This window comes from Molothrus aeneus, chromosome 6, assembly GCF_037042795.1.
Source record: "Molothrus aeneus isolate 106 chromosome 6, BPBGC_Maene_1.0, whole genome shotgun sequence".
NCBI classification, from domain to species: domain Eukaryota; kingdom Metazoa; phylum Chordata; class Aves; order Passeriformes; family Icteridae; genus Molothrus; species Molothrus aeneus.
Window position 1 is genome coordinate 42,163,873 of NC_089651.1, and position 15,729 is coordinate 42,179,601.

Consider the following 15,729-nt stretch of genomic DNA (forward strand, 5'->3'; position numbering starts at 1 on the left):
ACATCAGCTATGTAGTCACAATACTGCAGAATGAGAACGTTACCTTTTATAATATTTCTGCATTTAAAAATACATGGGTTTTTTCCTAATAATACTGGCTAGTTTTTCTTGTTTTCTTTTTCTTTCTCTTCTTTTGCCATGGCGTGAAAATATATGTTTGAACAGTATTATGACAGCCACTGGATTATTATATACTGTGCTTGGGAGCTCCAAATGCCTCACTAGAAGGAGGAAAATGCACCTAGGTCATGTAATGTGGCAATACTGACAAGAACATAATAGTCTCCAGCTGGTGATGGGGAAGTCCCATGGTTTCCCATACAGAAGGTAACCAAATAAAGAGCTGGAGCTTCTTAGTGCAAGGAGTAGGTTTGAAGTTTTGTTTGGGAAGTGCAAAGGATGACCATTCTTCTGTTTTTTTTCTTTTCTATGTATGTGCTATGCCTTAACAAGACCAGCTCTCTGTGTAGTTTCCCAGGATGACAGTCCTGTGCTGATTGGCTGCCTTGTTTTGGGGTTTGGTTGGTTGGTTGGTTTTCTTGTTTGTTTTTGCCCTTGCTGTCCTGGTGGTCTTTGATAACTATGGAAGGTCATTTGTACTAGCAAAAAAAAAAAGAAAAAAAGAAAAAAGTTTTCATGTCTTATGTGTAACCTCTGTACACCAAGACACACCAGACAACATGCAGTTGACTGATGGATCTGATTTGTTGTACGACCTTGACAAGACATTACTTTCTGACTTGTTTTCCTCATCTATGATATTAAGAGAAAACCATTTTTTCACCTAGGTGAGGCAAGCAGTTCTGGTGCATCTGTGTGCTTTGAGTTCCCTGGCAGGGATCCACAGAAATGAATGAAGGCCCAGTAGTCCTCTTGGGCTTTAGATGTCAGAGAACCTTAAAAGAGCAGCTTGCTTGTATCTCGAAGGACAAGCAAGAAACCTTCAGATTGTGAATATAGATCCTTGCAGTGTTATCCCTTATGGCTTTAAAGCCTGGACAGGCTCTAGTGCCAAATCCCAGCACTGGTGTTTCTGAAGGAGCAGGAGGGCATTTTAGCAGAGTGCTGGCTATGCCAAACTCCAGGGAGCTGCTGGAGCAAGGGACCTGTGATTCACCATGGCTCTCTCACCACTCTTGTGTATTAGTTCTCTTGCATCCTATGTGTGTGTGTTGTTTTTGCACATTAAAACAACTTCTTATATCCCTGAGTGACTCTCCCCCAAACTATGAATTTAAAGTACTTCCGAAACTGTCTTTTAGAATTTGAATATAATTATATGCTTTGGGTGTAAATTGTGGTTTTTGCTACATAAGAAACTAATGGAAATGATCTGCCTGTTCCTGTAGTTTACAGATTATACGCTTTATATCTGGGGATGTATATTTAGGCTGCTTTTCTGTATGGTGTATTAAGATGAAAATGAAGTTAGTGTGAACTATAGTGTTTGCAAAGCATGAATAGTGAGGCTGATAAAGGACATTACTAAATTGATCCCGTGCTAAAGTTTACTTTTTCATCTTTAAGTTTTGCATCTTTCATCTTCTTGCATTCTTGATGCTGGAGGGCAGAAGAGGGGGAAGTATTTTACAATCTGCAGAGGGTCTTGTGTCTGCAGAAGATCAAGGAACAGGGTGAATGAATCAGAAAGACATAAAAATATTGCTAAAAAAAGATCCTTCACTTATTCTGTGAATACCACGTGGCAAAGAGTGAGGAAAGACTTTGTTTTCCAGAGGGCTCAGGAAGAGAGTACCATCAGTTTAGTCAGCAGGCTCCATTTAATAACTTCATAGGGAATCAGTTTCTATGCTATCCTTGGAACTTGATTTTGAATTTAGAATAAATTCAGCATATTAATCAGGTCAAATTACTGGAAGATTATTAATCTGCATTAATCAGGTCAAATTATTGGAAGATTATTACTCTAAATTAAGATGATCAAATTATTGGAAGGGGTGGGGAGGTGAAGTTTGGATTTTTTTTCAAAAAGTTCAATCTTTAATGTTGTGCTGCATGACAAGAGCTGACTTTCTGGACATGGTTGGTGTACTCTTTGTTTCCTTGCTCATCTGCTGCACTGCCCAGGGATGGTTTTCATGGCTTCCTGTCATGGCTGGATCTTGCAGTTACAGAAGCCTGCTGCTCCTGCTCCAGTTGGTTTGCTTAATAACTCCAGCCAGTGGAGACTTTGCAGGGGTAACGTCTGGAAGTATTTCTGTCCAGCTGGTTCTGTGTGTTTGCTGTCTCAGCTACCAATGTTTCAGTGCACAGAAGTCCTCTTCTTCTGATAAGGACTTCAACCATGAGCATGAGGACAAAGCAGCAGAGTATGGAAATTCCCTGAATAGTGTTGGGAAGTCAAATACTGGGTGGTTAAGGGAGAGAGCACATAAAAGATACAATAGACCTGAAATTGTTGAAGAAATTCAAGTGTTTCTGAGTAAGAGAATTAAAAAAAAATAGAAAAAATTAAAGGAGAAAAAAAGAACCTGATTAATTTTATTTGGGTCTTACATTGACTGGACTACATGTAGAAAATGGGTTCTCCCAACATCTCTACTTGGCTTCTGCTCTGGATAGATGTGCACTGTACAGGTACAGTGATTTAACACGTAGGAATTCCTGTGTTTATTGCCTTCATCTTTTCTAATTTCCTGAGATATGGTGATCATGTGGGACAGTTTCACTCTAAAGACTCTTGGAGCTTGCAGTCATATAGGCATACTTTCTTACTTACAAGCACTGTTGATCTTTTAGTATCTGGTGAAATGAAAGTGGAAACAGTGGGTTGAAACCTGACATTTTTCTCTTTCCTTTATTTTTCCTTGATTTACTTGTGTAATGGTAGCTCATCTCAGCTTTTCTCATATTCTGCTTATGCTACTGATAATGGTGAGGTTCTGTGCTCTCACAGGAGAGTTTGTCATTCACTGGTGTTCACTGAGTACAGTGTTTAGGAATGATGGTGGCCTGGATATAGGACCTAGAGTGATCCTCAGTTTACGTGGCCTACATCTACTCATGTGCTTGTGTAACCTCTCTGTAGCATGACCTCTGCTCCCCCAATGTCATCTTTTCTTTGTAGCTTAGTAGTGAATGCCAAAGCTATTCTAAGTTTCCCTGATCTTGCTCCCCTGTCTACAGTCCAGCATATTTCTGTCAGTGTAAGTTTGGAAGATACTGATGGCTTTGAATGCCTTTTCACTTTTTATTATCTCACCATGGAGCCTGCTCTCTTTCCTGTCCCCTCATGCATTCAGAGGCAGCTCATTAGAGGCAAGGAAAAGACAAAGAAATTAATTTTCCTTGAGAAATAAATTCAGCACCTTATAGAGGCTTGAAGAAGAGAAACAGAGCAGAGAATTCTTACTAACTTATTTTCAAACTTTTTTTTTTTTTTTATGGAGAATGTGGAGACAAAAAGTGTCTGTGCCCTACAAACATCCATTTACCTTGTAACTTATTTTTCTGACACCAGGACTATGAACATGTCAGGATTGCACCAGGCTGGAACAGAATAAGGTGATGTGGGTGTCTGTCCTTCAGAACTGATGTGCATTTGCTTCATATCAAAAGAATATATCTTGTAACCAAATACCAACGTGGCAAATTCTGCTCAGATGGCAGGGTGGCAAATTCTGCCAGTGGTCTGTATCAAAGCTTATTTCAATTCAGGTAATTGTTATTTCAGACAGGTTAATTTCTACTTAACAAGCCATACACTTGGCTACTTTTCCTGGCCCAGTCATTAGGAAATATACACTGGCAACTTGAGCAGCCTCCCCTACTGGTCTAATTAATACTTGGTAACTGTTTGAAAAATGGTCGAAACCTGAGCCTTTTGTGCATTCCTTGGTGAGAAATTTGTTCATTGATTTCATTGAAGCCATATTCCAGTTGTTAATGAGCAGTCCTGAAGAGGTTTTTCCTCAGCAACAGCATGGAACAGAACTGAAGATAAGAACCTCCAAAGATATTCCCTAGTTCTGCTCCTGGCTTACCTTGATGTACTGGATGGTGAATCATACATTGCCAGGTGATTCAGTTTCTCTGTGCTGTAGTGCAAAAATATGATAATTTTTAAAAATCTTGTTAGATCCTGACATAACACATATGAAAGGAAAAGAACTATGTTGTTACTTTTTTTCCCCAACGTTCTGCAAAAGTATCTTCAAACTTCAGCCAGCATATTTGGTCCTGGGAATTTAAGGAACATCCCAGTGGCATGGCTCCTGGTAGTCTCTTTAGAAGAAGTCCTGAGAAGCATGGGTGCCTTTTTTAGGAAGCCAGTTCTGCAAAGAAATACTGATTCTCATGCTAAGAATACATTGTCAGAAGCGTGGGAAATGCCTGGGCTGTGTGGTTAGATGCAGTGTTTTGTTTCAGTCCTTTCTTTGTGAGAGCAGCTCCTACTGCTGGTGATGGTTTCATTTACTGCCTCAAGGAGCATTGTGGACATGCATTTCTCTTCACTGGTCTTAGGAATCTGAGGGGATTTTTTAGACCAGTGACCCAAAAGCTGACTGTATACCCCAGCCTCTGCTTTCATTATCCTTGTTGTCTGTCTTCTGCTTCTGTCACAAGTTAGATTTTGTCTGCAACTGTTCAATCAATTCATTTCAAAAATCGTTAACAAAATTATTGAGGTTATTTCAGCAATCAAGGGACAGAGGAGGGAAAGGAGAAAAGAGGAGGAAGATGGAAATTAAGCTGAAGTGTAAATTCGCTCCCATGCTTTCTTTCTCTTTAATCAGAAGTAAAGGAGGGAAGCATTAGAAGAGCCACTAAAGACCCAAGTAATTCTCAAGAAAAGAGACAAGCAATTTGAAACTAGAGGAAAAAATACACCAAATAAACAGGACAGAAAGGAGCAGTATCAAAGCTCAGCAAAGGAGCTGCTCTGTTGGCTCTTCATCTGAGCTGGAGTTTCAAGTGCTGTGAAGAAGGTTCTGGGATATGCATCTTGTCCAGCAGAGCCCTGAGCTGCTGGTGTTCAGTGTACAGTGGCCTTTTAGCCACACACTTTTTTGACCTTGGGTCTAGACTTCAGAGGATTCTATATGTTTCAGAAGTCCAGTTACTGTGATGATTGAATCACAGTAACTAATCATTTAGCTTTCTTTTTTGTTTTCTTTGGTTTTTTTCCCACCATGTGTTTTTGGAAGTCTTATTATAATATCTAGAACAAGACATTAACAAATTTAACTTAATGCCTATCGGTCTAAAGACTTAAGGCACGTTTTTTTTGTGTTTTTTTTTTTTTTTTTGTGGAGGGAGAAAGGGTAGATTCTGCTGCTGCTTGGCAGGAGGAGAGCTGTGCAGTGCTTTATTTGTGTTGCTAAGAAGGTCACTAGCACAGACCCAGGTGAAGGCAGGGCTATAATGGCAGTCAGCAGTGGTGCCTCTGGGTGTGTGTTTGCCCTGTCTGTGCTCCTCTGTTACACAAGACTCTAGAGGAGCAGTTTGTTCAAATGCAGCGCTTGAATAGTGAGCATTTTTGCCAGGGCACCCCTTGTGTGCAGAGGGATATGTGCAGTATTTCTCCTTGGGGAAACTTGCTTCTCTTCAGAAGCAGTGTCTGGTTTTTAGATTTCTGCTGAAGTTTGGGGTGATGCTTAGTTCATGTCCATAAGGGAGCTGAGTTCAGGTTCAGAAAAGGGCTAGGGGCTGTGTGGAGAGGATTTCCCTCTAAATACTTATGTAGAGACAAAGTATTCATATCTGCAGGAGCTCTTTCTTTTATCCCATTTCACTGCCTAAGCAACCATTCTACATTAACCTTTTTCTAGAACCTATTTGGATTTCTGGATTCAAGGGCACCTGCTAGACAGCATGATTCAATCCCTGGCCTTTGTGTAGCTGAACTTGACCATGTTTACAGAGGTCCTAGTTAGTCAAGAAGCTTAAAATATGGCAACAAAGTCCCTGATGTATTATAATATTTCAATGTCATAATTTTATACTGCAGTGCTAATGATTTCTAATTATTTGTAAAAATAAATTATTTATAAATAAAATAAGGATTAAAAATAATTGATTATTCTTACCTACATGGTCTTCAAACAAAAAGAAAATGCAATGGTTGAGTCTTGTAAAAGAGAAGATTTCTCTTATCTTTGCTGTTTTACTTCACCCTTGCTTTGCATGTCTTTGCATAGATCACAGGAAAACAGTGCAATCATTCCAAAAGAATTTGTGGGAAAGTTTTAGGATCCTGCCATGCAAACCTAGGCTCTATAAGTTCATGGACAAGAGTGTACTATTAGAAAATCATTTGGAGTCTTATAGTCTATAGTTTTGTAGGCTACAGTCTTACAGTAGCAAGGATTCAGGAACTAAAAAAGATTTTTGGTTCAAATTACAGTTGAGTCATGGACTCTGTCAGAAATCTCTGAGGACAAGGCTTGGAAAATGTGTGAGTGAATGTAGAAATTCACTGATAAAGAAATTCCACTTTAGAGTTGAGGTAAGCAAGGGACTAAACTGTCCCAGAGCGCTGAGCTGCAGATAAACTCACAATACAATCAATGATATGTCAGCACCAGTTTTGGGTAGATGTTGATACACAATTTGAAGAGACGTATCCAACCTGAAGGAAGAAATTAATCACAGAAGATCATAAGAATTTCTGTATACACTGGTCCATCTGGTCTGGTATTCTGTCTCCTGACTGTGGCCAATGCCAGATGCTACAGATGGATGCAAATAACCTCTTTGATAGGTTTAATTGTATATCCCAGGGGAGGGTTGTATTTTTTTTTCACTTGACCTCACAAATGGTGATCACCTTATGCTGTAAAGAACTGAGAAGAAGACCCACTGTAGTTTTGTCATGGTTGTAATATTTCATGTGCTGTTCTGTATTAGTAAGTCTTTTTTTTTTTTTGCTAACTTTTTCCTTAGCTATTTTTAAATTGCCATCTCAAAGCATTTTATGCAACTTCTTAGACCATCACAGCCCTGACAGAGGGCAAGCAACCAATTTTTGTATTTCTTATTCTAAGATGAGAAAATGGGACATGGAGAGGCAAAGCAGTTTGCTGAGTCAGAAACTGTTGCCACATTTAAACAGCCCAAGTTCTGCTGAAATCCCAGGGTTTACTGCTTTCTGTCACTTCAGTCCAGGTTATCAGGTGCCTGATTGGAGGCACCTAAAAGGCTTTGGAGGTTAATAGAATTTAGGTTATCTGAATGTGGCTGTGCACAAAGTCAAAGCTGACAGTACAACCTGGCACTGGTGGCATCTGATCCAATGCAGTTTTCACATTGCTCTTGCATGGTTGTGTCTAGGTTTTCTTTGCTGAAATACATACACAGGGAAGGGAGGCCCCTGTATAATTAGTTTGACATTAGCGGGAAGCATTGACCATCATGATTAGTCCATCCATGTAATTTTAGGCTAATATGTCTAAAATACTTACTTTTTTTCCTTAAAAAATTATGGTTTGTGGGTAGATTGTTGGTACAGTGCTCGTCCATGTCTTTCTGAAATATTTGGCTTGCTACACAAGAATTATAGTATTGTACCTTTTTTAGTTCCTAGTAGCAACCTCCCTCATGGATTTCTGAGGACTAGAAGTATGATGTGTGTGTGAGAGACACAACTACACATTGTATTGCAGAAAAGCTGGTTTTGTTTGCATTTGTGTCTAGTAATAATAACCTCAGTCACGTTAAATGCTGCCAGAAATGTTTTCTCTTCTGCCTCCAAACTGTGACATTAAGCCTGTTGTGTCCAGAGTCAAACAGCAGCTGCCATGGGCTCACAGTGTTTCAGTTACAGTCCGTGGTGCATAGAAATAAGTCCTTTATATTCAGTGTTTTAATCTAAACTAGTATAAATCTCCCAGAGAGCAGCTTTCACATGAGTATCCCACAGGGAGAGAGGCAGAGGAGTCTGAGCAAGGACTTTGGAAACATCAACATGTGGGTATGGGTCATGGTTTAGTCCTGCCTTTTGCTGTCGCTCTAGATAAAATCAGAGCTTGACCCTTGCATATTCTAAACTTCCAGGTGGTGAAATCTTTCCTAATCTTGGGAGGCATTAACCAGCCTGATCTTACTCTCACCATTAGAAACCAGAAGACATTTGGCATCAAGAAGAGTTTGTTGTGCTGTCCCTGTGCTCTCAGCTGGCTGCAGGTCACAGCAGCTCCCTTGCTGTCCCAGTCTGTACCTGCCGAGCTAAAGATGTAGCTCTGACCTGAGTATCCCAGTTTCAGCCTCAGCTGTACATTGTGCCAACTTCAAATGAAAATCTTTATTGATCTCTTGTATTTGTCTAGCAGTTGGCAGGCTCAGCCACAGAAAAGGGATTCCAGAAAAGGGAATTATGACCTGGGCAGAAATGACTTCCATTTGTTGTTGTAACATATGATGTGAGTAGAGTAGGGTACAGAGAATAAAGACCTGTCTCATCTATTTTACTCAAGATTTTTTTTTTTTTCCATATGGACAAAACCCCAAAAAGCTAAAAATGTTGAACTGGCTATTCCAAGGAATCCAGAGATCAGTCAAGGTAACTTCTTTAAACAGTTACTGCTTGAGAGGGATTGGCCATATCTTTTTGTGAAACATCCAAGAACCTGATGCAAAATAATGGTAATACAACCCCTTTTCTGTGCACACACACACCCACACACGTATCCATCTGCTTATGGCTTAGCACCATATACAGGAATTTAAACAGAAAATCATTAAACTTCTACAAGAAAACTAATATAATTAAAAGATGTTTTCCCAAAACTCTTTCCTTCCTTACAATGCCTGTACTCTCAGACTACTTCTGCAACAATCTTGCCAAATACATCCCCAGAAACAAAATTCATTTAATGAAACTAAGCACAGGCTGCCTGGTTTCTGTACTTGCCATAGTAAAACGTCACTCACAGTAAACAGTCCAGAGCCCTGGATTTAGCACATGTATGGTCCAACCTATTAATCAGTGCTGCAAAGTCATCCAGTGCTTGCAGAGGTCCTCATGGAACCAAAGCTGGGGAAAACAGAAACCTGCCATATACCATGGCAAACTCACTCAGACACTCAGTAAATAGAAACATCCAGTTAATAGGGGGAGAACATTTTTCACAAATAACCACTCTAACCTATTAGCCTTGATCCTCAAGGGAGTTCTTCAAAACAGTTTCAAAGAAAGATCTTAAAAGCTAAAATTTGTTACTGCTAAAAGGGCTGAGGATAGCAATAATAATTTATTGTATGTTGTAATTCTTCTTATATCCTGCTGCCTGTGAACTCTTCATATCCTATAGGCAATAATTAGTTCTCCCTCTGTTCAATTAGTTCTCTCTCTGAGGGAGAGAGCCTATTGCCATTTCTAGTACCACTCCCCATGGATCTACAGGTAACAGTACTCTTGCCTCAAATTGACTAATTTATTAGATTACAGTCTTAAATTTAGAGCTATTTGTATAAACCTAAATGTTGTTTTGAAAGCTGTTGCTATATTTTTAGATCTGAATAGGGTTTATGTTCCTTTTGTTTTGTTTTTTTTTCCTTCTATACTGGTTGGTCTACTAAAGGCAATTCTTGCTCATTTATAACTATTAATCATCATGGGTATAGAAACATCACATTTTTAAAATTTTTGAAGTATTTATTTATTAAGCTTTCCAATCAAAAAATGTGTTTTCAATGGAACTTGAAACCTTATTGTTAAATGCCTAAACTTGTTTAAAACTGAATACAGAACAATCCCTAAAAATAGTTTACTTCTGATGAATTACCCTTCAGTGGAAAATTCTCAACTAATGCTAGTCATAAAATGATTTGTACACAAATGCAAACAAAAACTCACATCTATGCCATTAGAACCATTCTGAAAGCCTGGGTTACATGAGCATTAATCCATTTAGAAGGCTCCCAAAATAGTTGCTGTTATTTCCATTGTACTTGATACATTGTGGCTTGAACAGCAGGGGGAATGAGTAAAATTTCTGGACTTTAGCTGTAGGTGACTAGGGCTGTGGAAGTGAATATTCTAAACCATGCTTCTTTGCACAGTTTTAGGTTTAAAGCAGAATGCTCGTTGTATTATGACTCTTTAGCTGGGATTTTAATTGAAGAGGAATACTTGAACTGATACTGAAATTACTGCCAGTGAAATTCTGAGAAAAAGCATTCCAAGACATGTAGCAATGTCATGCATCCGTTATAAGGTCATGGTATTATTTTAACTGCCACTGTGTAATAACCCAGTGCTGTAGGTTTTTCCAAACCTAGCTGTAGTCGTGGGCTTGTTAAAGTGTCATTGATTCTCTTACAAAAAGATTTCACTGTGAACTTCTGTACTATTTCTGCACCAAGAAATTTTGATCTGTAACCTGCTGGTGGAGCAAGCCTGAGCTGTGCCTCAGTCCCACCATGACAGCTAGGTACCCAGATATTTTGGTGCTTAAAGCTAAATAAATTTGAAGCCCAAACAAGTCACTGTTTAGACAATACGTTGTTTAGGATAAACAATCTGGTACATTAATGCAATGCATTACAATAGCTTGTTCAGACACCTATAATGCAGTCACATTTGCATAAATGAATACTCCTTGCATGTCTCTACTCATTATTGATTTGCCTGCCTAAACTAGATGTTTTCAAATTTGTTTCTCAGTGGCAGTTATCAAACAGAATATATAATTTTGATGAGCTCACAGGTGTGTGGGACAACATTCAGTCTTCATTTTGCAAGATTTCTATGGCTTTCTTACCAAGCTGTTTCTGGCTAACTTCACTGATATGTAGTGTTTGTGAATCCAGAGGAGAGCAGGGTCCAAGAACCTTTTTCTGTATCTTGCATGCTCTAGTTTTATAACCCTAGCCAATACTGCAGTTTCCTCTTATGTGTCAGAATTGTGATAGTGAAACAGCTTTGCAAGAAATTTTCAGATGGATAATAGCTTTTAATCACATTAAAATTGGGTACTATTGTAAGGACACATATAGAAAAGCTTATGTATGTCTGCAGCTACATACTACATTTAGAGTCCTTGATTTTAACCTTAATTTACCTGCCCTAAAGTAATGTGTACCAGAAGCATAAAACTTTGCAGTGTGTGGTTATCAGACTAGGTATTTGGTGATATTTTTAAAGGGCATATTCGTTAACACCATGATCTTATCCAGTTCCTCACTTAATCTATATTGAGCTGTCTAGATGTTATTCATATTCCCCTACCACCAGCAAGTCAAGGTCTTGGGAAAACAGACTTGATGCATTCTGTTTATCCACGATAGTTCATCATCTAAGATAAGCCAGGGTTGTCTGCAAACTGCAATCTCATCAAGCAGGCTCAGATAACATCTCACTTGACTTTTTTTGCTTATTTCGTTAGCACAACTGTCCTGGAGATTTGGGATGCTCAGCTTTACCATGCTGGTGAGAGCAAATGATTAACTGGGGATTGAGACTTAGCCATCATTGGCTCCATTTAATGTGACAACCCTTTTAGTTGTTACACTGAACTCTGTAAGGCTGTGCTCCCGGAGAGTATTTAAACAAGAGGGAGATCTTTGTGCCATTACTTTTTAAAAAGATCATAATTTATGTCTCTGAAAAGGGTTTTCTTTTCTCCCTTCCCATTTTTGTTGTTGATTTCACATGCAGCTATTCACTAGCACTGGCATTTTGGAGGCAAAAAGGCAAGTAGGATCCCTAATTCCTATTCATTGATCTTTCTTCTGACAGCCTAAATAGCTCTGGAGACCCAACCACTGGCATGTGCATGTATGCGCGTGGTCAGGACCATGTAGCATTCTGTGTGTCTTACTGCAAAGCATGTCCCAGTAAAACTGTTTATTCAGAGTGTCCTTAACCTGTATAGTTCATGCTTCTTACATGAAACTGTGGGCAAGTGAGCAGCTAGCCCCCTAGAAACTCTGCTTGATACATTTGTAGGTAGGATAGTAGACTCTGGAAAATTCATTCTGTGCTGTGTTGAAAGGAAATAAATGCCACCCTCATTTCAGTGCTTTTATTTCTTACATTTCAGTGTGGAGAAGACAGGAGAGAGAGTGCAGCAAGGAGTAAGTTAACTGTGTGACTTACTAAGGAGCTGGGCTGAATAATGTTTCTCAACTTACCCTTTCAATATAGAGGGTTTGATGCTTTTTCTGTTCACAGGGTTTAAGATAGATCTGGGTTTTATATTCTTGGGGGGTTTACTACAGTTATAACGATTTTTATTACAGTTCCAATAACTTTTTTGATAATAGAATTAGCATTTAAAATGTTGTAGAAATGAAAAATGTTGAGAAGTAAAATACTGTAGTTTTTAAAACACCACTTTTCAATTTAAGAAGTCTTTAGTTCTAAAACATTAAAGCAACTGTATTATCTAAGAAAATCAGCACCAAAACACTGCCAAAGGAAGCAGAGACTGGAGATGAGAAGGGATAGGATAGTCCTTCATATCTAATGGTGATGAGCTTCCCTTGCACAGGAAAATTGCTTGTCCTAGAGAAGCATATCCCTGGATGACAGTCAGTAGCATTTACAGGTGTGACAGGAACAAGAAGGCATTGAGTTGATTGAGTTGAATCACCTTGTGTTTATTCCTGACACATAATATGGAAATATTTTAGTCCTTTGCCCAGCATGCCTGATATTAAACTTTCCCAATCCAGCAGAAATCCCCAAAGGCTGTTGACCACTGTCAGCTTTTTTTTTTAGAAATAACCACATCTATGCCAGAGGTTTTCAGGGGAGACCAAAACTGGATTTTTTTTTGCCACATGACACAGCTGAGAATTCTCAAAGATTCTCCAGTCTGCCAGTGCTGGAGAGATGTATGAGAGAAGTCCTGAGTCTAATGGACCTAATTTGGAAAGCTTCACTCTGCTGTGGGGGGCAATGCATAGGTCCTGCCTATGGTGTATAGTTTGTGCTGGGATCCAAAAAGGACACTGCTGCTGCTGTTATTCATTCCCCATTCCAGACTGCAAATCCCAGCCTTTCAGAGCATGTAAATCATCTTTTTACCTGGCTCCTTCAGTTAAGAGAGAGAAAGAGAGATATACAAAAAGTATAAGGTACCTTCAAACATATATCCAGCATTGTCTGTTTCTGGGCTATGTTTAAATACCATAAGATTTTTTCATCATCTAACAGCCTCTCAGCTGTGGTTTCCTCTAAATCCAATTTTTGGACATTTCTGTTTGAGCAATCCTCTGGATTGAAATAATTTATGAAGGAAAGTTCTGATGTTTCCCCAGGTTAAATAATGTGTTCATGAACTAGTCCAACGTGCACAAAAAGAAGCAAGAATGCATACTATATACTGCCAAATTATGCTTTAAGTTCAGATACAGCAGGAGAATACTTGGTTCTCATTCTAGGTCTTTTCTGCTGTCTTTAACTGCAGTCTCCCAGGTTTGCATTGATAACAGTAATAGCAGAATGTGGACCAATTACGTTGTGAATTAAAAAAAAGCAGATAGATAATTGACTTTTGGAAGCCTGCCTAGGCTATTATTTTTACTTCTTCTGCTTGCACAGGGAACGTTGTGCCCCACACAGAAGTGTGGCAGCAGAGCAAGGTGTATTCTGGGGCAGAAGGTGGGTGGATGGGCGGAGGAGGTTGATCAGCAGGGGCAGATGGGTCCCACAGTGCCTCTCTGACTCAGCCAGGCTTATTTTAGCAAGTGTGTGTGTGCTCATTAGGGAACTTATACATTCATTAGGCTGAAAAGGTGAACAGATGAGGTGAAATCCCCTTTCCATTTTCCTTCATGTTGACTCCGGTGTTAATATTTAAGGTACACAGGATAACTTCTCAGTAGGTATCAATATATTGACTCATTCTACTCAGTGACTATAGCAGAGCTATGCCAGCTTACACCCAGTGGGGATCTGACCCCCCCTCTCTGCTTTTTATCTGCTTCAGGTGTCTTAAAAAAAGAGAAAGAGAGAAAGTAACAGATTGCATATGATGTAATTTCTTCCCTGGTTTATCCGGTGTGTCAGCCTTTCCTTGTCAGAATCCAGAAGGGAAGCTGTGACTTGGAAAAATAATGCATTCAGTATATTGTGCTACACCAAAACTCCAAGCAGTTTGTCCCTTGACCCAAATACTAATATGAAATCTTATCTTATAACTCGAAAGAGGGCAGGATCAAAGGACAGTTATCGTGTTCCTTGCAGACCCCATATTGCATTTATGGAAGAACTCGCAAAGGAGCAGGAGATCTGCAGTTGTTAAGCATCAATATTAATTATACTAAACCTGTCAACATCTATTTTTAACTGGGTGGTGTTTCCTTATCCCTCTGATGGAGGACCAGGAAGTTGGTTCAGCATGGTTTTGAGGAGATTGTGCCTCACAGTGGCCATTGACAAGGTAGCATGAGGGCTCTTTCACTCTGAGTAAGAAATGTGCTGTTTCAAGGCTTACGCCCAAAAATGAAGATGAGACTTAGGAGGTACAGAAGCACATATTCCCAAAATGTACTAGAGCAGATTGTAGTTAATCGTGTTGTTGTGGCTGCAATGGTGTTAGTGTGGAAATGAAGCAAGGTTAGTAAACCACTGATAAAACTGGTCTGTAACACACTAGTTTTTTGACATGAAAAATATTTTGTGTCTGATATATTGCCTGTTTATTCCAGCTGCACCATTGTTCTACTAAACTACACCAATTTCCTCTTACAGCAAGGTTTTCTGTCCTTTCACCACAGGGTATGACACTGGCTACTGCCACAGACACATACTGCACTATGTGGACCTAGATTTCATCTGCAATGGCACTTCCAGCATTTTAGCACTGAGATCGCTCCTCTAGGGGCAGGTTGTTACTTGTGGAGATATTTTTGGTATAAGACATGCAACTGGGAGTCCTCATCATGCATTGTCACTGATGTTGTCTACTGCTAATCCTCATTTCTGGCTACGTCCCAATTATGTTTTTTTTTTACTCTAACTCCCTACATTCTTCCTGCAGGCTTACTTGGATATTGACTTTTTCCTCATGTCTTGACCTGCAGTGTTTGATCATGTCTTTGTGAGCTGCTATTCAGCTTTCATGGTCCACATCAGAGGCAGTCACACCTCAGGGCAAGGCAGGGAGAGCAGAATTAGACCACCAGTGAATGCTTTTGCTGCTTCTACTCACTAATATGGTTTGGACTCAGGGCTGGTAGCAAAGCAAGGTGGTGTAACTGAATAAGCAAAGGCTTTCTAAAGATAGTGCTCTATTCACCCTGCCATTCAAGAAACAGAGCAAGATTGCTCTGAGGTTGGGAATTAGTGAGTGAATTCTCTTTTAGTCCTCCAGGTAGCCGATAAAACTGGCACACATGACAGAAATCTTTTAGGGAGGTGTCAAGTGTGGGAATGCAGTCTGCTGGATATTACTCTGTACTTGAGCTTTGAGATTAGAAGATACTACTGCTAAATTTTTAATGCAGTATCTAAAACTCTCAGGTTTAAAAGATTAATACCATTTATTTGCTTCATTTGCTCCTACCCCCAAACCTGCACCCCAAGAAAGCAAAATTTTTCTAATCAGCATGTAGCTCCTGCTGTGCTAGCTGGCTTTATTTTTTTTTTTTATGCATTACTTTTTTGTTTATTAAAAAAGCCTGAGAAGGAAAAAAAATGGTAACAATAGCTGAAGCTCAGTTAAGAGAGTTTGGGACATGTTTTTATAAAAGATTTGACTCTTTATTTCAATGCCTCTCAATTATTTTCTGCTAGTACACCAAGGGTAGCAGTGATTT

At 39.3% G+C, this 15,729-nt stretch overlaps 1 protein-coding gene across 8 annotated transcripts in view; it reads left to right on the forward strand.

The window, feature by feature from the left end:
* The window catches only part of NRXN3 (neurexin 3), a 968,325-nt gene that overhangs the window by 620,328 nt on the left and 332,268 nt on the right, over window positions 1-15,729 (forward strand). The window lies entirely within an intron of this gene.